The sequence below is a fragment of the Hyperolius riggenbachi genome, chromosome 4 (assembly GCF_040937935.1).
Source record: "Hyperolius riggenbachi isolate aHypRig1 chromosome 4, aHypRig1.pri, whole genome shotgun sequence".
Lineage (NCBI taxonomy): Eukaryota > Metazoa > Chordata > Amphibia > Anura > Hyperoliidae > Hyperolius > Hyperolius riggenbachi.
The window spans coordinates 303,034,342-303,057,075 of record NC_090649.1 but is presented as its reverse complement, the minus strand read 5'-3'; the positions used below and the strand labels follow the sequence as shown (position 1 = coordinate 303,057,075).

Here is a 22,734-nt window from a genome sequence, read left to right as displayed (position 1 = left end):
TTCTCTTCCTTCAACCTTGAAACAAATACTATCTGTATGGGATAAAGCTCGTGTAAAACTTCTCCATAAGTTTGTCATACGATATCTCCCCCTATGGGAAAACAAATGTCTACAGGAACTTCTCAAAATAGAAGACTCTGGATTCTGTATTAATAAAGGCATAAAATATCTCTACCAACTCTTACAGGGACAGAGACTTAAATCGTTCTCTCAACTTTCAGAGGAATATGGACTTCATCATACATCTTTCTATAAATATATGCAATTATCCCATGCTATCTATATGCAGTTCAAATCCTTTCCATTAGAACTAAAAGATTCAAGTATACTTAATATAATCAATGGTCTCAACCTCAAACAACTAATATCTGCTTTATATAATGTGATTGTTACTCCCGCTGCTAGTGTACGTGCTAACTCCCGTAAAATTATGTGGGAAATGGATGTGGGACCAATAGATGAACAGGAATGGGAGGACACCCTTGATAGAGTACTCCTAGTCTCTCCTCATGCCCCCGATCGGCTGATCTATCTGTATATAATACATAGGGCCTTCCTAACACCCATAAGACTTTCTAAATTTAAACCTAATGTCTCACCTAATTGCCCCAAATGTACTACTGAAAGGGGAACCTTTTTTCATATGATTTGGACCTGTCCCGATGTTAATCTATACTGGACGCAAATCATTAAATTCCTAAATGACTATATGGGCTGCCCAATCACCTGTGACCCTAGAGTATGTCTCTTATACATTTTCCCTGAATCCTTTACAGGAAAATATACTCGTCAATTTACAATTGAAGTACTACATATAGCTAGGAAACTTCTCACTAGATACTGGATCCAGCCCAAAGTACCCACTCGCAGGGAGTGGGTGGCTTCTGTCAATGGTGTCCTCCCCTTAAGAAAAGCAATTTATGAAAAACGAGGTGCATTGCGCAAATACAACACAATATGGAAGAACTGGTTGGATTCTCAACATACAAAGCTATAACCTCCATAATACTCTTACATATTGCGCCCCTCTTTCCCCACTACCACTTTATGTAATACCTTGACGGCCACAATAAAACAAAAAATCATAGTATATTCAAAAAACTTCTACTCTTGAAAGACCGGAGGCAACATGACCCCAACTTCTCATCAGATATGCCCCCGTGCAGTGGGCGATATAATTGTGCATATGTTTTCTTTTTCCTTTAATTAAGGGCCTTACCTATTTCGTTCTTTTTTATTTTCTTTTTATTTCCCCCTCCTTTGTTTTATATGTTACTTTTTTTCTTATTCAGTGGTTATCTGGTTATCAGAAAACACTTCAAGAGTTGATCAAGGATATGCGATATTTGTATATGTCATATACTTTAATACTATATACTACCATTGTATATACAAGTTTATTGTACTATTTGATCCTTTTTTATAATAAACTTGAACTGTTTTCAAAAAAAAAAAAAAAATTAAAAAATTGTGATTTACAGAGATATTTCTCCCACCCAGCATGGGTATGTGTAAAAATACACCCCAAAACACATTATACTACTTCTCCCGAGTACGGCAATACCACATGTGTGGCACTTTTATGCAGCCTAACTGCGCTAAGGGGCCCAAAGTCCAATGAGCACCTTTAGGCTTTACAGGGGTGCTTACAAATTAGCACCCCCCAAAATGCGAGGACAGTAAACACACCCCACAAATGACCCCATTTTGGAAAGTAGACACTTCAAGGTATTCAGAGAGGGGCATGATGAGTCCGTGGCAGATTTAATTTTTTTATTGTCGAAAGTTAGAAGAAATGGAAACTTTTTTTTTTTTGTCACAAAGTGTCATTTTCCGCTTACTTGTGACAAAAAATAATATCTTCTATGAACTCACTATGCCTCTCAGTGAATACTTTGGGATGTCTTCTTTCCAAAATGGGGTCATTTGGGGGGTATTTATGCTATCCTGGAATTCTAGCCCCTCATGAAACATGACAGGTGGTCAGAAAAGTCATAGATGCTTGAAAATGGGAAAATTCACTTTTTGCACCATAGTTTGTAAACGCTATAACTTTTACCCAAACCAATAAATATACACTGAATGGGGTTTTTTTTTAATCAAAAACATGTTTGTCCACATTTTTCGCACTGCATGTATACAGAAATTTTACTTTATTTGAAAAATGTCAGCACAGAAAGTTAAAAAAAATCATTTTTTGCCAAAATTCATGTCTTTTTTGATGAATATAATAAAAGTAAAAATCGCAGGAGCAATCAAATAGCACCAAAAGAAAGCTTTATTAGTGACAAGTTAAGAAGCCAAAATTCATTTAGGTGGTAGGTTGTATGAGCGAGCAATAAACCGTGAAAGCTGCAGTGGTCTGAATGGAAGAAAAGTGGCCGGTCCTTAAGGGGGGTAAAGGTCCTTAAGGGGGGTAAAGCCCACGGTCCTCAAGTGGTTAATCTGGGAAGGGCTTTTTTGCTGATAATTCAGCAGTGTAGGGCCATTCATCTATGCTATTGGTGGTGTCTTGACTGTAGCTGAGACTTTGATCTCTACTGCGCAGTTCATTTGTCGCACAAATCAAGAACGGTATCTACGCAGCCAGAAATGGTACTCTTCTTGGTATGTGTGATTGTCAGGGGAAATAGAAGGCGTTGTGCGGGTCCAAGTCAGAAGTGAAGTTGAGGACACATCTATAGCATATTGGTGGGGTGGGAGGGTTCCTTTTAGGAGGGCGGATATTTTTCCTGGAGTTTGTACTCCTTTCCACTAGTTAGGGCATTCCTTCAACTATTATAGGCTATTAAAAGGGTGGGGGGTAGGTTCCTTAGAGAAGATTGTGTTTTCCATTGGAAGATTCTTCTCTTGTTCAGATAGCATGGGGTGGGTTGTACCAACATATACTAGGTTGGTGGGATGAATTAGGTCCCTGGGGAGGGTATCTTAATCTTGGATGGGTTTTTTTAGCTGACAATTCAGCAGGGTAGGGACCATGCATCTATGCTATTTCTGGGGTCTTGACAGAAGCTGAGACTTTGATCTCTACTGCGCCTTTTATTTGTCACACAAATCAATAACCGTATCTCTGTAGCCAGAAGTGGTACTCTTCTTGGTATGTGTGATGTCAGGGGAAATAGAAGGCATTGTGTGGAGGTCCAAGTCAGAAGTAGAGTTGAGACCACATATATAGCATACTGCTGGTTTGTGACAGTTCCCGGGGGGGGGGGGGGGATTTCCTGGAGCCTGTACTCCTTTCAGCTAGTTAGGGTATTGGCCTTGTTCCTTTGCTGTATGTGTGATGTCACTTTTTGCTGTGACTAGGATCTCTGCTGCGCCTTCTGCTTAACACGCACATCAATAAAACATCTCAGCAGCCAATCTGCTGTGTATGTGTGTGATGCCGGGGAGGTAGGTGACGCAGTGTAGCGCCAAGTCTAAATGAAGTTGACGCCACATATATAGTGAACCGGAGGTGCGAGTGGGGTCCCAGAGAAGATTGATGTCCAGTGGAAGATTCTTCTCATGTTAGGTTAGCACTGGGTTGGAAGCCGACATACGTCGTGTTGGTGGGATGAAATTGTCCCCTGGGGAGGGTGGCTTAATCTTGGATGGTGGTTTTTAGCTGACAATTCAGCAGGGTAGGGACCATGCATCTATGTTATTTCTGGTGTCTTGACAGAAGCTGACACTTTGAACGCTACTAGAGATGTCGCGAACCTCCCGATTTTCGGTTCACGAACCTAGTTTGCGAACTTACACGGAAGGCTCGGTTCGCGTGAACTTTTGCGAACTGCAATAGGCTTCAATGGGGAGGCAAACTTTGAAAACTGGAAAAAATTATGCTGACCACAAAAGTGATGGAAAAGATGTTTCAAGGGGCTAACACCTGGAGGGGGGCATGGCGGAGTGGGATACACGCCAAAAGTCCCGGGGAAAAATCTGGATTTGACGCAAAGCAGCGTTTAAAGGGCAGAAATAACATTGAATGCTAAATTGCAAGCCTAAAGTGCTTTCAAACATCGTGCATGTGTATACATCAATCAGGGAGTGTAATTAGAGTACTGCTTCACACTGACACACCAAACTCGCTGTGTAACGCACCGCAAACAACTGTTTGCGTAGTGACGGCCGTGCTGGACTAGTGCCTAACAGGGCCAGAGTGCAGGCCGTGGCGGTTTTCCAGGCCATATGGTCGCCATGCTGTGGTAGCTCAATGATAAAACAACAGTGACTGTCCAGCTGATCAAATTTGGTCTGACCACAATGAAGCAATGACCTTATTATCTTTGATGTGCCACCCCCACCCGAGACACTCATATAGCCGGCGGTCATTGCTTCATTATGATACGCAAGCCCCTTCACCGCGGCAAGGTAATGATCACGAAGGGGGATGGGTACATGTGTACATGCCTTTTTGTTTTTTGGTTGCAGTCGCCTGCAGTGCAGCCAGAAAAATTAGGCAGGCATGTACACGCACCATAAAAATTAGTATAGCGGCCGCTGCTAGCAGCCGCCTTAAAGATTCAGGAATCCGCCTAGAGTCCTCCTGGACCCTGTTGGTGGTAGCGGAGAAGGCAAGCGGCCTGCAGGTAGAGATGCTGTGTGTGGGGACTGACTTCTTCGGTCGTGCAGTATCCCTCCGGGATCTATTCCTCATTAATTTTGATAAAGGTGAGGTACTGAACACTGTTGTGACGCAAGTCCTCTTCCTCCTCCCAGCCACGAACAATACCACGGGAACGTGGAGCAGCACAAGCCCCCTCTGACGGCTGCTGTGGTTGTTCTGCCGCTGCCTCTTCCTCCTCCACAGAAACATCTTCCTCATCATCATCCGAGTCTGACTCCTCTCCTTCTCCACACGACTCCTTTTCTTCCTCCTCCTCCCCCCTCTGTGCTGCCGCAGGTGTTGAGGAAACATCTGGTTCGGATGAAAATTGCTCCCACGACGACTCCTTCCCATAACTGTTCTTCTTCACGCTCCTCTACAGCTTTATCGACCACTCTACGCACGGCACGCTCCAGGAAGTAAGCGTAGGGGATCAAGTTGCTGATGGTGCCTTCAGCACGACTCACCAGGTTGGTCACCTCCTCAAGCGGCTGCATGATCCTGCATGCATTTCGCATCAGTAGCCAGTTGTTGGACCACAATATCCCCATCTTCCCAGATTTTGTCCTTCTACTGTAATTGTACAAGTACTGGGTGACGGCTTTCTCCTGGTCTAGCAGGCGAGAGAACATGAGCAGGGTGGAATTACAGCGAATCGGGCAATCGCATATCGAGCGTCTCACCGGCTAGTTGTTTCTCCGCTGAATGTCCGGAAAGCGTGCCGTGGCCGTGTAAGACCGCCTGAAATGCCCACACAACTTCCTGGCCTGCTTCAGGACGTCCTATAAGCCTGGGTACTTTGACACAAATCTTTGCACGACCAGATTCAGCACATGTGCCATGCAGGGTACATGTGTCAGCTTTCCCAAATTCAAAGCAGGAAGGAGATTGCTGCCGTTGTCACACACCACGTTGCCGATCTCCAGCTGGTGCGGGGTCAGCCATTGCTCCACCTCTTTGTTAAGAGCAGCCAGGAGAGCTGGTCCAGTGTGACCCTCCGCTTTGAGGCAAGACATGTCTAAAAGGGCGTGACACCGTCGTACCTGGCATGCAGCGTAGGCTCTGGGGAGATGGGGCTGTGTAGCTGTAGAGGAGGAGATGGCAGGACCACTAGAGTTGAACTGCCACTCAGCTGCTGTGGAGGAGGAGGCTGACAGTGAAGAGGATGTAGCAGGAGGAGGTGGCAGGAGGCCTGCCTGCAAGACGTGCAGGTGTCACAAGTTGGTCTGCTGCGCAGCCACGTACTCCCTGCTTGCCATCGGTCACCAGGTTGACCCAATGAGCTGTGTACATAATGTAGCGGCCCTGCCCGTGCTTGGCAGACCAGGCATCTGTGGTCAGGTGGACCCTTGACCCAACGCTCTTTGCAACAGATGACACCACTTGCCTCTCAACTGCACGTTACAGTTTGGGTATGGCCTTTTGTGAAAAATAATTGCGGCCTGGTATCTTCCACTGTGGTGTCCCAATGGCCACAAATTTACGGAAAGCCTCTGACTCCACCAGCTTGTATGGTAATAGCTGGCGAGCCAATAGTTCCGCCACGCCAGCTGTCAGACGCCGGGCAAGAGGGTGACTGGCAGAAATGGACTTCTTCTGCTCAAAGACTTTCTTCACGGACACCTGGCTACTGCTGTGGGCAGAGGAGCAGGAACCACTCAAGGGCAGAGGCGGTGTGGAGGAGGGTGGCTGTGAAGGTGCAAGGGAGAAAGCGGCTGAAGATGATGCACCTGAAGGAGGAAGAGGAGAAGGAAGGTGGCTTGTCTTTTGGGTGCTGCTTTTCCTCAGGTGTTCTTGCCATAGCTGTTTGTGCCTTTTCTCCAGGTGCCTTCGTAAGGCACTTGTCCCTACGTGAGTGTTGGCCTTTCCACGGCTCAATTTTTGGAGGCAGAGAGATGGCGTTGCTCCGATCTGAGGTACACACGTTAAAAAATTTCCAAACCACTGAGCCCCCCTGGGGTGATGGTACTATGGTGGCATCAGCAGCTGACATTGAAGGGCATGTGGGCTGGCTGTCCATAGCTGGCGATACATGGCGCCGGACACTGCCCCCAGCTGTTTCTGAGGACGAGCTCCCTCTGCTTCTTTCATGGACTCGTCTCCTCCTACTCCTCTCTGGCTCCCCCTCTGAACTGTCCCCCTGGTAGTCTCCTCTACTGGGAACATACGTGGCATCCGTATAATTGTCATCATAATCCTCCTGCCCAGCTTCGCTTTCCTCAGACACCTCCAAAACTGCACCAACATCAGGTGCTTCATCATTCCCCTCCTTACACGTTACGTTCATACTATCGCCACCTAACTCAGACGTATGAGGTGGTGTAACTTGCTTAGCGCCTTCATCTTGTTGTAGCAGTATTGGCTGTGAATCAGTGATTTCCACACCAAATAACTCCTGCGAAGTGTCAAATACAGCGGATGTGGTACTTGTAGTAGCACTGGTGGCTGCGGGAGATGAGATGTTCTGTGTTAAATAGTCAAGCATGTCCTGACAATCTTTGGAAGTGATGGCACGTGCCTTCTTCTGAGCACTGTACTTTGGGCCAGGGCCGCACAAAATCACATCAACCCAACCTCGCACAGACCTGCCGGTGCCAGGTGGCCTTCCTCTCCTGGTTTGTCCATTTTGTCCATCTCGGGGGGGATGCTAGGTATATGCAGTGAGGTGGGTTCACTGAACATAAAAGGTAGTTAGATGCAGTGAGGTGGGTTCTCTCAACACAGCAGCTAGGTATATGCAGTGAGGTGGGTTTACTAAACACTAAAGGTAGTTAGATGCAGTGAGGTGAGTTCACTCAACACAAAGGTAGGTATATGCAGTGATGAGGTGGGTTAACTAAACACAACAGGTACTAGGTATATGCAGTACTGGGTATTACAATGTGCAGCTCCCTTTCACACACACAGGTAGTCACTGAATGTGCTTGGCTGTTGGCAGTGGCACACACACAGTATGAATTAGCAAAGCTGTCTATGCAACACAGTGTCAGTTTGACACACAGAAAAAAATAGATCACAAGTTCAGGATTAGCTCTGAAAAGAGCTGTTGAGGGGTGCTATTAAAGCAATATGATTCAACTAGGAGCAATCTAACAAGCCAAGAGCCAAACTAGTCTTTCCCTAGGAGAAAAAATCTGCAGCAGCTTGCCCTACTCTGACTTGCAGCCGGCACACGAGTGAGTGTAATGGCCGGCGAGCCTGCCTTATATAAGGGGGGTGGGGCTCCAGGGCTGAGTGTAGCCTAATTGGCTACAATGTACCTACTGACTGTGATGTAGAGGGTCAAAGTTGACCCTCACAGAGCATTATGGGGCGAAGCGAACTTCCGGGAAAGTTCACCTTCGCCGGCGAAGGTGAATCACCCGAAGTTCGCCGGGAACCGTTCGCCGGCGAACCATTCGGGACATCTCTCTCTATTCTACTGCACCTTTCATTTGTTACACAAATCAACATCGCCAAGATGACCATGAGGGAAAAACACGGCAAGAGGCCCATCGGGGACTTGCATGGCAAGAGGCCTATCGGTGGACTAACACTACAAGAGACCCGTCGGGGACTACAACAGCAAGAGACCTATCGGGGGACTACTACGGCAAAAGATCCATCGGGAGACTACAACGGCTAGAGGCCTGTAGGGAACTACAATGGCTAAAGTCCCTTGGGGGACTACAACAGCAAGATGACCATCGAGGGACTACAACTGCAAGAGGATTATCGGGAGACTACAACGGCAAGAGGCCCATCGGGGGACTACAACGAAAAAATGATCAGGGGACTACAACTGCAAAGAAGCACATCGACGGATTAAAATTTCAAGAGGCCAATCGGGGGACTTACACAGCAAGATGACCATGGAGGGACTACAATGGCAAGAGACTTATCGGGAGACTACAATGGCAAGATGACCATCAGGGGACTGCAATGGTAAGATGACCTTCGGGGACTACAACGGCAAGATGACCATCGGGGGATTACTACAGCAAAACATCCTTTGGAGAACTACAACGTCGGCTAGAGGCCCATCGGGGAACTACAACGTCAGCTAGAGGCCCATCGGGGAACGACGGCGGCTAGAGGCCCACGGGGGGCGGGGGGGACGTCGGCAAGATGACCATCGGGGGATGACAACGGCAAGATGACCATCGGGGGATGACAACGGCAAGATGACCATCGGGGGATGACAACGGCAAGATGACCATCGGGGGATGACAACGGCAAGATGACCATCGGGGGATGACAACGGCAAGATGACCATCGGGGGACGACAACGACAAGATGACCATCGGGGGACTACAATGGTAAGATGAACTTCGAGGGAGTACAACGGCAAGATAACCACTGGGGACTATAACGGTAAGATGACCATCAAGGGACTACAATGGCAAGAGGCTTATCGGGAGACTAACATGGCAATATGACCATTGGGGGACTACAATGGCAAGATGACCATTGGGGGACTACAACGGCAAGATGACCATTGAGGGACTACAACGGCAAGATGACCATCGAGGGACTAAAACTGCAAGAGGCTTATCGGGAGACTACAACGGCAAGAGGCCCATCGGGGGACTACACAAAAGATGATCATTGGCGGACTACAATTGCAAAGAGGCCCGTCGGGGGACTAACACAGCAAGATGACCATCGGGGGAGTACAATGACAAGATGATTATCGAGGGACTACAATGGCAAGATGACCATCGAGGGACTACAACGGCAAGAGGCTTAACGGGAGAATACAACGGCAAGAGGCCCATCAGAGGAATGCAAGGGCAAGATGACCATCGAGGGACTACAATGGTAAGATGACCATTGGGGGACTACAACGGTAAGATGACCATCGAGGGTCTACAGCAGCAAGAGGCTTATGGGGAGACTTCAACAGCACGATGACCATCGGAGGACTAACACGGCAAGATGACCATCGGGGGACTACAGCGGCAAGATGATCGAGGGACTACAACTGCAAGAGGCTTATCGGGATACTACAACGGCAAGAGTCCCATCGGGAGACTACAATGGCAAGATGACCATCAGGAGACTACAACGGCAAGATGACCATCGAGGGATTACAACGGCAAGATGACCATCTAGGAACTACAACGGCTAGAAGCCCGTCGGGGCATACAACAGGTAAAGGCCCATTGAGCGACTACAACTGCAAGATGACCACCAGGGGACTACAATGGCAAGATGTCCATTGAGGGGCTACAACGGCAAGAGGCTTCTCAGGAGACTACAATGGCAAGTTTACCATCTAGGGACTACAATGGTGAGATGACCATCGGGGGACTACAATGGTAAGATGGCCATCGAGGGACGACAACTGCAAGAGGCTTATCGGGAGACTACAACGGCAAGAGGACCATTGGGGGACTACAATGTCAAGAGCCCCATCGAGGGACTACAATGGCAAGAGGCACACCCGTGTACTAAAACGGCTAGAGGCCCATCAGGGGACTACAACAGCAAGAGACCCATCGGCGGATTAACACAGCAAGAGGTCCTTCGGAGGATGAACACTGCAAACGACACATTGAGGGACTAAAACACCAAGAGGCCCATCGGTGGACTACAACGACAAGACGACCATTGGGGACTACAATGGCAAGATGACCATCGGGGAATACAACGGCAAGAGGCTTATTAGGAGTCTACAATTGCAAGAGGCTTATCAGGGGACTACAACGGCAAGATGATCATCTGGGGGCTACAATGGCAAGAGGCCCATCGGAGTACAAACAGGGCAAGAGACCCATTGGGGGACTAACATAGCAAGTGGCCCATTGGGGGACTACAACATCAAGAGGCCCATTGGGGGACTACAACAGCAAGAGGCCCATCAGGGGACTACAACTGCAAAGAGGCCCATCGGGGGATCACAACATCAAGAGCCCCATTGAGGGACTAAAACGGCAAGAGGCACACCCAGGGACTAAAACGGCTAGAGGCCCATCGGGGGGACTACAACGGCAAGATGACCAACGGGGGACTACAACGGCAAGATGACCAACGGGGGACTACAACGGCAAGATGACCAACCAGGGACTACAACGGCAAGATGACCATCGGGGGACTACAACGGCAAGAGCCCCATTGAGGGACTAAAACGGCAAGAGGCACACCCGGCGACTAAAACGGCTAGAGGCCCATCGGGGGGACTACAACGGCAAGAGGTCCATCGGAGACCAAACACGCCAAGAGACCCATTAAAGGGACTAACACGCCAAGAGACCCATTAAGGGACTAACCCTGCAAGAGGCCCATCGGGGGACTATACCGGCAAGACGACCATTGGGGACTACATTGGCAAGATGACCATCGGGAAATACAATGGCAAGAGGCTTATTAGGAGTCTACAACGGCAAGAGGCTTATCGGGAGTCTACAACAGCAAGAGGCCCATCGGGGGACTACAACGGCAAGAGGCCCATCGGAGTACAAACACAGCAAGAGATCCATTGGGGACTAACACAGCAAGAGGCCCATTGGGGGACTACAACAGCAAGACGCCCATCGATGGACTACAACAGTAAGAGGCCCAATGTGGAACCCAATGGCAAGAGGCCCATCGGGAGACTACAATGAAAAGATGCTCATCGGGGGACTACAACTGCAAAGAGGCCCATCGGCGGCTTAAAATTTCAAGAGGCCCGTCGGGGGACTAACACGGCAAGATGACCATCGGGGGACTACAACGGCAAGATGACCTTTGAGGGATTACAACTGCTAGTTGACCATTGAGGGACTACAACGACAAGAGTCCCATCGAGGGACTACAACGGCAAGAGGCTTATTGGAAGACTACAACGGCAAGAGGCCCATCGGGGGTGTACATCGGCAAGATGACCATCGAGGGACTAAAATGGTAAGATGACCATCGGGATACTAACACGGCAAGATGACCATCAGGGGACTACAATGGCAGGATTAACATCGGGGGATTACAATGGCAAGATCACCATTGAGGGACTACAATGGCAAGAGGCTTATTGGGAGAATACAACGGCAAGAGGCCCATTGAGGGACTACAATGGCAAGATGACCATCGAGGGGCTACAATGGCAAGATGACCATCTAGGACAGGCATGGGCAAACTCTGCCCTGCAGCTGTTACAGAACTACAAGTCCCACAATGCATTGCAGGAGTCTGACAGCCACAGTCATGACTCATAAAGGCAAATGCATTGTGGGACTTGTAGTTCAGTAACAGCTTTAGGGACGAGTTTGCTCATGCCTGATCTAGGAACTAAAATGGCTAGAGGCCCGTCGAGGTCTACAACGGCTAGAGGACCAACGAGCACCTACAATAGCAAGATGACCACCGGGGGACTACAACAGCAAGATGACCACCGGGGGACTACAACAGCAAGATGTCAATCTGGGGACTACAATGGTAAGATGAACATTGGGAGACTACAACAGAAAGAGGGCCATCAGGAGACTACAACTGCAAAGAGGCCCATCGGGGGACCACAACATCAAGAGCCCCATTGAGGGACTAAAACGGCAAGAGGCACACCCAAGGACTAAAATGGCAAGAGACCCATCGGCAGATTACCACGGCAAGAGGCCCTTCCGGGGATTAACACTGCAAGAGACACATCGGGGGACTACAACGGCAAGATGATCATCGGGGGACTACAAAGGCAAGAGGCCCATTGGGGGACTACAAAGGCAAGAGGCCCATTGGGGGACTACAAAGGCAAGAGGCCCATTGAGGGACTACAATGGTAAGAGGCCCAACGAGAAACGCAATGGCAAGAGGCCCATCGGGGGACTAACACAGCAAGAGGCCCATCAAGGGACTAACATGGCAAGAGACCCATCGAGGGACTACAAAGGCAAGAGGACCATCGAGGGATTACAACGGCAAGAGGCCCATTTGGGGACTAACACGGCAAGAGTGTGGTTTCCTGGAGTTTGTACTCCATTCAACTAGTTAGGGCATTGTGATTGTAGATCTTTGAACTATTCTAGGCAATAAAAGGGGTGAGAAGATTGGTGTTTTTTTTTATTGGAAGATTCTTCTCTTGTTCAGTTATCATGGGGTTATTTGTGCCAACATGTACTAGGTTGGTGGGGTGAAATGGTTCCCGGGGAGGGGGGTTTTAGCTGACAATTCAGCAGCGTAGGGACCATGCATCTATGCTATTTCTGGGGTCTTGACAGAAGCAGAGACTTTGATCTCTACTGCACCTTTCATTTGTCACACAAATCAATTACAATATATCTGCAGCCAGAAGTGGTACTCTCCTTGATATGTTTGTCAGGGAAAGCAGAAGGCGTTGTTTGGGTCCAACTCAGAAGTGAAATTGAGACCACATCTATAGCATACTGGTGCGGTGGGAGATTTCCCTTAGGAGGGCGGATTTTTCCTTGTTTGTATGCCTTTCAACTAGTTAGGGTATTGTCATAGTAGACCTTTCAACTATTATAGGCAATAAAAGGAGTGGGGGTAGGCTCCTTAGAGAAGATTGTGTTTTACATTGGAAGATTCTTCTTTTGTTCAGTAAGCATGGGGTGTGTTGGCATATACTAGGTTGGTGAGATGAACTGGTTCCCAGGAAGAGGGGAGTGTTTAGCTGACAATTCAGCAGGGTAGGGCACATATATATATATATATATATATATATATATATATATATATATATATATATATATATCTTTTTCTGAGGTTTAAACAGAGGCAAAGACTTTGATCTCTACTGCACCTTTCATTTGTCACACAAATCAAAATCACCAAGGTGACCATGGGAGAAAAACACAGCAAGAGGCCCATCGGGGACTAACACTGCAAGAGACCGTCAGGGGACTACAACGGCAAGAGGCTTATTGGGAGATTACAACGGCAAGAGGCCCATCGGGGGACTACAACTGCAAAGAGGCCCATCGGGGATTAAAATTTCAAGAGGCCCATCGGGGGACTACAACTGCAAAGAGGCCCATCGGGGATTAAAATTTCAAGAGGCCCATCGGGGGAAGTAACACAGAAAGATGACCATTGGGGGACTACAATGGCAAGATGACCAACAGGGGATTACAACGGCAAGATGACCATCGGGGGACGACCACAGCTAGATGACCATCGGGGGATGACAACGGCAAGAGTCCCATCGAGGGACTACAATGGCAAGATGATTATCGGGGGACTACAACGGCGAGATGACCATCGGGGGACTACAACGGCGAGATGACCATTGAGGGACTACAACGGCAAGAGGCTTACCGGGTGACTACAATGGCAAGAGACCCATTGGGGGACTACAACAAAAAGATGATCATCGGGGGACTACAACTGCATAGGCAGATTAAAATTTCAAGGGGACTAACATAGCAAGATGACCATCGAGGGACTACAACGGGAAGATGACCATCGGGGGACTACAACGGCAAGATAACCATCAGGGTACTACAACTGCAAGAGGCTTATCGGGAAACTACAATGGCAAGATGACCATCGGGGGACAACAACATCAAGATGACAATTGGGGACTACAATGTTAAGATGACCATCGAGGGACTGCAACGGCAAGAGGCTCATTGGAGGACTAAAATGGTAAGATGGCCATCAAGGGACTACAATGGCAAGAGGCCCATCGAGGGACTACAATGGCAAGATGACTATCGGGGGACTACAACGGCAAGATGATCATCAAGGGACTTTTACGGAAAAAGGCTTATCGAGAGAATACAACGGCAAGGCCCATCGTGGGACTAAAACGGTAAGATGACCACCAGGGGACTACAACGGTAAGATGACCATTCGGAGAACGGCAAGATGACCATCGGGGGACTACACCAGCGAGTTGACCATCGGGGGACTACAACAGAGAGTTTACCATCGAGGGACTACAACTGCAAGAGGCTTATCGGGAGACTACAACGGCAAAAGGCCCATCGGGGGACTACAACGGCAAGAGGCCCATCAGGGGACTACAACGGCAAAAGGCCTATCGGGGGATTAACACTGCAAAAGACCCACCGGGGAGTACAACGGCAAGATGACCATTGAGAGACTACAACGGCAAGAGGCCCATCGAGGGACTACAATGGCAATATGACCATCGGGGGACTACAACGGCAAGATGACTATCGGGACTACAACGGCAAGATGACCATCAAGGGACTATTACGGAAAGAGGCTTATCGGGAGAATACAACAGCAAGAGGCCCATCGTGGGACTAAAATGGTAAGATGACCATCGGGGGACTACAACGGCAAGATGACCATCGGGGGACTACAACAGCGAGATGACCATCGGGGGACTACAACAGCGAGTTGACCATCGAGGGACTACTATGAAAAGATGATCATCAGGGGACTACAACTGCAAGGAGGCCCATAGGCAGATTCAAATTTCAAGAGGCCCATTGGGGGACTAACACAGCAAGATAACCATCAAGGGACAACAACGGCAAGAGGCCCATCGAGGGACTACAATGGCAAGATGACCATGGGGGGACTACAACGGCAAGATAACCATCGAGGGACTATTGTGGCAAGAGGCTTATCGGAAGAATACAACGGCAAGAGGCCCACCGGGGAACTACAGTAGCAAGATGACCATCGGGGGACTACAACGGCATGATGACCATCGGGGGACTACAACGGCATGATGACCATCGGGGGACTACAACGGCAAGATGACCATCGGGGGACTACAACAGCAAGATGACCATCGAGGGACTACAATGGCAAGAGGCCCATCGAGGGACTACAATGGCAAGAGGCCCATCGGGGGGACTTCAACGGCAAGAGGCCCATCGGGGGACTACAACGGCAAGATGACCAACGGGGGACTACAACGGCAAGATGACCAACGGGGGACTACAAAGGCAAGATGATCATCTGGGGGCTACAACGGCAAGAGGTCCATTGGAGGCCAAACACAGCAAGAGGCCCATTAAGGGACTAACACTGCAAGAGGCCCATTAAGAGACTAACACTGCAAGAGGCCCATTAAGGGACTAACACTGCAAGAGGCCCATTACGGGACTAACACTGCAAGAGGCCCATTAAGGGACTAACACTGCAAGAGGCCCATCGGGGGACTACAAAGGCAAGATTACCATCGGTGGACTATACCGGCAAGATGACCATTGGGGACTACAATGGCAAGATGACCATCGGGAAATACAACGGCAAGAGGCTTATTAGGAGTCTACAACGGCAAGAGGCTTATCGGGGGACTACAACGGCAAGATGATCATCTGGGGGCTACAACGGCAAGAGGCCCATCGGAGTGCAAACATGGCAAGAGACCCATTGGGGACTAACACAGCAAGAGGCCCATTGGGGGACTACAACAGCAAGACGGCCATTGATGGACTACAACAGTAAGAGGCCCAACGTGGAACCCAATGGCAAGAGGCCCATCGGGAGACTACAATGAAAAGATGATCATCGGGGGACTACAACTGCAAAGAGGCCCATCGGGGGCTTAAAATTTCAAGAGGCCCATTGGGGGACTACAACGGCAAGATGACCATCGGGGGACTACAACGGCAAGATGACCATCGGGGGACTACAACGGCAAGATGACCATCGGGAGACTACAATGGCAAGATGACCATCGAGAGACTACAATGGCAAGATGACCATCGAGAGACTACAATGGCAAGATGACCATCGGGAGACTACAATGGCAAGATGACCATCGGGGACTACAACAGCAAGATGACCATCGAGCGACAACGGCAAGAGGCCCATCGAGGGAATACAATGGCAAGATGACCATCGGGGGACTACAATGGCAAGACGTCTATTGAGGGACTACAACGGCAAGAGGCCCATAGAGGGACTACAATGGCAGGAGGCCCATCGAGGGACTACAATGGCAGGAGGCCCATCGGGGGACTACATCGGCAAGATGACCATCGGGGGACTACAACAGCAAGACGACCATCGAGGGACTACAGCTGCAAGAGGCTTATCGGGAAACTACAATGGCAAGAGGCCCATCGGGGGACTACAACGAAAAGATGATCATTTGGGGACTACAACTGCAAAGAGGCCCATTGGGGGGCTACAACGTCAAGAGCCCCATTGAGGGAGTACAACATCAAGAGGCACACCCGGGGACTAAAGCGGCTAGAGGCCCATCGGTGGACTACAACGTCAAGAGCCCCATCGAGGGATTAACCCTCCTGGCGGTGTAATGAATTCCGCCAGGAGGCAGCGCAGCAATTTTTTATTTTTTTTTAAATCATGTAGCGAGCCCAGGGCTCAGCGGCATCCCCCCGCCCGCTTCGATCGCCTTTGATGATCTCCGATCAGGAAATCCCGTTCAAAGAACGGGATTTCCTGGAGGGCTTCCCCCGTCGCCATGGCGACGGGGCGGGATGACGTCTCCGACGTCGTGCCGTTATTGGGAGTCCCGATCCACCCCTCAGCGCTGCCTGGCACTGATTGGCCCGGCAGCGCACGGGGTCTGGGGGGGGGCCGCGTGGCGGATAGCGGGGTTACCGCCAGGAAGGTTAACATGGCGAGAGGCCCATCAGTGGACTACAACAGCAAGATGACCATCGGGGGACTACAACGGCAAGATGACCATCTGGGGACTACAACGGCAAGAGGCTTATCGGGAGACTACAACGGCAAGAGACCCATCTGGGGACTACAGTGGCAAGATGATCATCTGGGGACTACAACGGGAAGAAACCCATCGGAGGACAAACACAGCAAGAGACCCATTGGGGGACTAATATCGCAAGAGGCCCATCAGGGGTCAAACAACAGGTCAAATAACTTCAACGGGGGACAGTGCAGGAATTACAAAATGGTCCAAGGACTGGAAAAGTTTAATGGTGTCCAGAGCCTTCCCTCTACATAGATAAGTATCTAACCTAAAGTGTGTTTCCTCACTTCAGGTTCACTTTAACTGGGAGACTTGCTGCTGAATTTGGTTACATTCCACTCCCCAACACATCTGTCCCTACAATCTGAGAGTAAATGTTTACTTTCTTGAGTGGGAATTCATGCTATCTCTATTTGCAGTAATTTGGAAATGTTGTTGGTTTGCAGATATCGGTTTGATTCTGTGTTCACAAGTGACAGTTGTTAAAGTGTACCTGAGATGTGAAAGGAGAGAAAATGTATACATACCTGGGGCTTCCTCCAGCCCCCTCCAGGCTGATTGCTCCTTTGCCTTTCTCTGTCTCCTCCTAGATCTTCTGCAATTGGCCCTGGTAAGTTATCCAGTCTTGGCCAGTTGGCACCGGCGCCAACAGGCTGTGTGGTCCCCTGTGATGCTCCCGGCAATGCCACGCATGTGCAGTGTGCTCCAGACCACAGGACTTACCAGGGCTGGTTGTGAAAGATCGAAGAGGCAGCAGAGGACAGCAAGAGAGCGATCAGCCTGGAGGGGGCTGGAGGAAGCCCCAGGTAGGTATACATTTTCTCTCCTTCCCCCATCTCAGGGTTTTTTTTAAGTTCTCAACAGTGGCCAGTACAGATATGTTTGTCTAGGTGCAATATTATTTCTAGTCTCACATGTTAAGATCTTTAATATTGACACAGTTATGAAGTGTTTTGAAGAAAATAGTTATATCTTTCTTTTTTAGGTGTGCACATTGATAAAAATTTACGGAAAGAATGGAAAGTCTGTAGAAACAGCATCAACTAGATTTGAATCATTTTCACTCAGTGCCAATTTCTCCACTTCTTTTATTTCCCAGAAGTTTTGCTGACCATCATTAATTTGGCTCCTGACATGTTTCAAGTAAGTGTTCAGTAGACATTTTTTTTTTCAAATACTTTTATTGGAGCATCAGTAAAGGCATACAAAAGGAATGCAATGACATTAGTTTACAACAGAAGAGCTTATATCTATAGTACAACCACAATGTTACATCCATTGCAGTTCCCTTATAATTTTAGAACATCATGGTCTGGGAACAAGCATAGCCAGCCAGGTCCCTAACGTAGTTATTAGGTGTTAGGTATAAAGGCATTAGCTAGTTAACTACCTTCGTATGATTGCTCCCAGTCCATATGTAAACCATCCGCTCATTATTTTTATCCGGAGTAGCTCTAAGCTTTGCTTCCATATAAAAGTAGACAGAATAACAAATTAACAAAGTAACTAGGTCCATGGTTCCCAGCATAGTCTCAATTAGAGATGTTCATTAGTCCCGATTATTATATATCATCTAACACCAAGGGTATCTCAAGAGTTCTCCCCAATAACTTAGATATATTGTCGTATAAATTTGTAACGATACACTAGCCATATATTCCATAGAGAACTTCTCCTCACGGTCCTGTAGAGAGTAGACTGTCCGCTCTAGGTCATAAATTGTATCTAATTCTTTGATTAATTCTTTGAGTGTGGGGGGTACTGTGGTACCCCATTTTCTTACTATGACTGTTTTTGTAGCATTCAGTATGTGCCGCACCACTGAGCCCTTATAGGCCCTCATACTCCAGCTATTCAGGTTGAGTAAGTATGTCTGGGGGTCAAATGTCATGGGTCTGTTCGTCATCTCCCCAATCCATGTTTCCACTGTATTCCACAATTCTGCTAAAAGCGGGCAATTCCACAAAACATGGAGTAGGGAACCCGTGTCTGCCTCACATCTCCAGCAAAAGGGGTTTCTTTCTGGATAGATTTTTGCTAGCCTCGCTGGTGTATAGTACCATCTGGCCAATATTTTATCATTGGTTTCCTGAATGCGTGAGGCCGATGTCGTTTTATGGGCATAAATGCACATTTTGGTTTTCTGGGCAGTGGTAAATGTAGTATTCAGCTCTTTTTCCCATGTCTTAAAACAAGGCAGATCATCTACTTCATAGGATGTAAGCATGGCATACATTGTGGATAGAGTTTTCTCCAAGGGCTCAGTGGATTGGCACACCCGTTCAAGCTCAGACAGATTACGTATTTTTGAGGGACATATACCCAATGAGTGTAGTAAGTGTCTACATTGCATATATCCCCACCAGTCTAGTCTGGATTCACCTAGATTAGTTCTCAGGGTTTCTAGAGTAAGCCACTCCGTCTCCGAACAAAAATCTTTAGCTCTCAATGGGACGGTAAGTCTCCACACTCTGAAGGAGTTGTTCGGACAGCCCAGTGGAAATTCCGGGTTGCCCAAGATGGGGATCATTGGAGAGGGCCATGGTGAGAAGTTCGGCAGTTCTCGTACTTTAGAGAGCACACGCAGGGTAGTAAGTACTAGCCCTGAGGACGACCAATGGGGTTTCACGTTTTGGGACGCCCAGGGCAGATTCGTCAGAGGATAGGAAGTAAGTGCCTGCTCTATTCCTACCCATTGTTTATTATGAGTTTGTTTATGCCAGTCGATCAATTTAGTCAAGACTGCTGCTTGATAATATTTCTGTATGTCTGGTATTGCCAACCCTCCAGAGTGTTTAGGTCTGCATAAAACACTTCTACGTATTCTGGGTGGCTTGCCCCTCCAGACGTAGTTATTGAATATCTTTTGTGTTTTTCTCAGGAAGGCAGTAGGAATAGCAGTAGGTAGGGTTTGAAATAGATATAATAATCTAGGCATTACATTCATTTTTAGTATTGCTATTCTACCCATCCAAGAGAACTGGGTTCGGTCCCAGCGTTTCAAATCCGCCACAAGTGTGTCCAGCAGGGGGGGGGGGAAATTTGTATGAAATATATCCTCTATCCTTGGGGTTATCTTTGTGCCTAGATACGTGATATGAGTTTTATTCCATTTAAAGGGGAAATTGGAGCTCAGTGCTGTTTGGGATTCCTCTGATAGAGAAACATTCAGTGCCTTGCATTTGTCTAAATTAATTTTAAAGAGGGACAATTCACTAAACGTTTTAAATTCTGCTAGCAGATTTGGCAGAGTGATTATAGGGTTAGTAATATAGAATAGTAGGTCATCTGCATATGCTGCAATCTTGTGATTTTGTCCCGCTAATACCACACCTGAAATATCTATATTGTTCCGAATTTTGCATAAGAAGGGCTCCAGGGCCAAAGCAAATATAAGCGGTGAGAAGGGGCACCCCTGTCGCATCCCGTTAGTTATCTGCAGTGTATCTGATAGGATCTCATTAACTCTAACTCGTGCAGATGGTCCCGAGTAGAGGGCGTTTACGCCACTCATCATTTTCCCCCCAAAGCCTATGTGTCCCAACACCTCAAACATCCACGTCCAGTCTACCCGGTCAAATGCTTTTTCAGCATCGGTGGATAATAACATCAGAGGGATACCCCTCGACCGGGCACACTGGACGAGTTTCATAGTTTTTATAGTGTTATCTCTGCCCTCTCTCCTAGGGATAAACCCTGCTTGATCCCAGTTTACTAAGTGACCCATCCATTCTGAGAGTCTGTTAGCTAAGATTTTGGAGAAGATTTTCAAATCTAGGTTTAATAAGGATATAGGCCTGTAGCTGGCACATGCAGCCGGGTCCTTTCCTGTTTTATGGATGACTGAAATATGGGACTCAAGTGTCTGGGCAGGAAAAGCTTCCCGCTTGTCCTCATCTCGAATGTTATTGAAAGCAGTACACATTTGTGGGGTCAAAACATTCTTAAATCGTTTATAGTATTCAATTGGTAGGCCATCTGGCCCTGGAGCCTTTCCTGTTTTGATTTGAGCGATTACCTGAGCGATCTCCAATGGGGAGATATCATCCTCCTCCATAGCCTGAATCATTTCAGGTTGCAGTTGGGGCATTCCCGTATCTTTAATATAATTTCTCATGACCTCCCCGAGTTTCAGTCCGCGATCCCTTTCCTGTGGTGGAAGTAAGTTATATAGTTTAGAGTGGAACTGCTTGAAGGTATTAGCTATTGATTCGCTACGAGCGTGTTTTTGATTGTGTGAATCAATTACATGAGGAATATAATTCCTCTGTTGCTGTTGCTTTAGGGCTCGTGCTAATAATTTACCAGGTTTATTACCAGCCAAATAAAATGCCGATTGGCATCTGAAGGCAGCTCTTAGCGTTTTATCCTTCATCATTTTTTTAATCCCCTCTCTCACTTTCTGCAGCTTTTCTAAAACCTGTGGGTCTCTAAGGTGTTTATGACTTCTTTCTAGAGTTTGAACTTCCTGTACCAGTTGTGCAAGATCTTTCTCTCTCTCTCTTTTTTTAATCTGGACCTCAGTTGGATGAGGAAGCCCCTGAGGACACACTTATGTGCTTCCCACACAGTAGCGGCCGAAGTATCTTCCGTGGCATTTACTTGAAAATACTCCTCAATCTCCGCCTCTATCTTACTTGCAGTTTCTTTCTTAATTAGTAAGGATGAGTTGAGTCGCCAGTTAAATGGCATTTTTTTTGTGTGTTTACAGTTAAGATCCAGTGTGACCGGGGCGTGGTCTGAGTAGGATATGATACCAATTTAAGCTGTTAGGGTTTCCGATAAAAGATTATGTGAGATTAATATGACATCTATTCTAGAGTACGAATTGTGTACTGTGGAATAGAATGTGTAATCCTTAGTGGTTGGATGAAGCAACCTCCAGACGTCAACCAACTGTCTCTCTTGGAGTGCTTTTTTAATCTTATTGTTTCTGGAGAAAGAAAGGTAGGATTTATTGTGAGATGTGTCAAGCTCTGGGTTCAATGTGACATTAAGGTCCCCACCTATAATGTTGTTCCCTTCCGCGAAAGTATCAAGGGCTTCCAAAAAACGTAATAGGAAGGATGTTTCTTCTAAATTAGGAGCATAGACAGAGCTTATCGTGTATTTGCGCTCCTGAATAAGGCCCTTAATCATGACGAATCTGCCCTGGTCGTCCCTCAGTACCTCAATATTCTCCATGGGTAAATTTATTGCTCAAGAGAATCGCAACTCCCTTTGTTTTAGAATCCGGGGAATTGCTCATGTGGAAATCGTTTATTTGTTATGCGCGGGGTATCGTTTCCCCTAAAATGTGTCTCCTGTAGGAGGATTACGGTAGCTCTTTGTTTCCAGATATCATTCAACAAAGCTGTACGTTTTTCAGGTAAGTTTAACCCTTTGGTGTTCATGGATAGCACTTTTAATTGTGCCATTTCGGAGACCATGAATTAGCATAGGCATTTGGGACTCCCATGGACCTTGAACACAAACAGGAAGTAAACTGAACCAACATTAAAATAAGAAGCATCTTTCGTAAGATTACATACAGCGTAAGCTGTATTGTGAGACTCAAATATAA

General features: G+C 47.6%; 1 protein-coding gene across 7 annotated transcripts in view; it reads left to right on the top strand.

Annotated features, from left to right (window-relative positions):
* The window catches only part of LOC137503900 (trace amine-associated receptor 1-like), a 176,518-nt gene that overhangs the window by 16,745 nt on the left and 137,039 nt on the right, over positions 1-22,734 (top strand). For 2 of the 7 annotated variants that reach the window (XM_068231582.1, XM_068231581.1), the window contains exon 2: positions 18,157-18,314. The exons of the other annotated variants lie outside the window; for them this stretch is intronic. The gene's annotated coding sequence lies outside the window, so the exon portion shown is untranslated. The remainder of the gene's footprint in view (positions 1-18,156; positions 18,315-22,734) is intronic. 7 annotated transcript variants of the gene reach the window in all.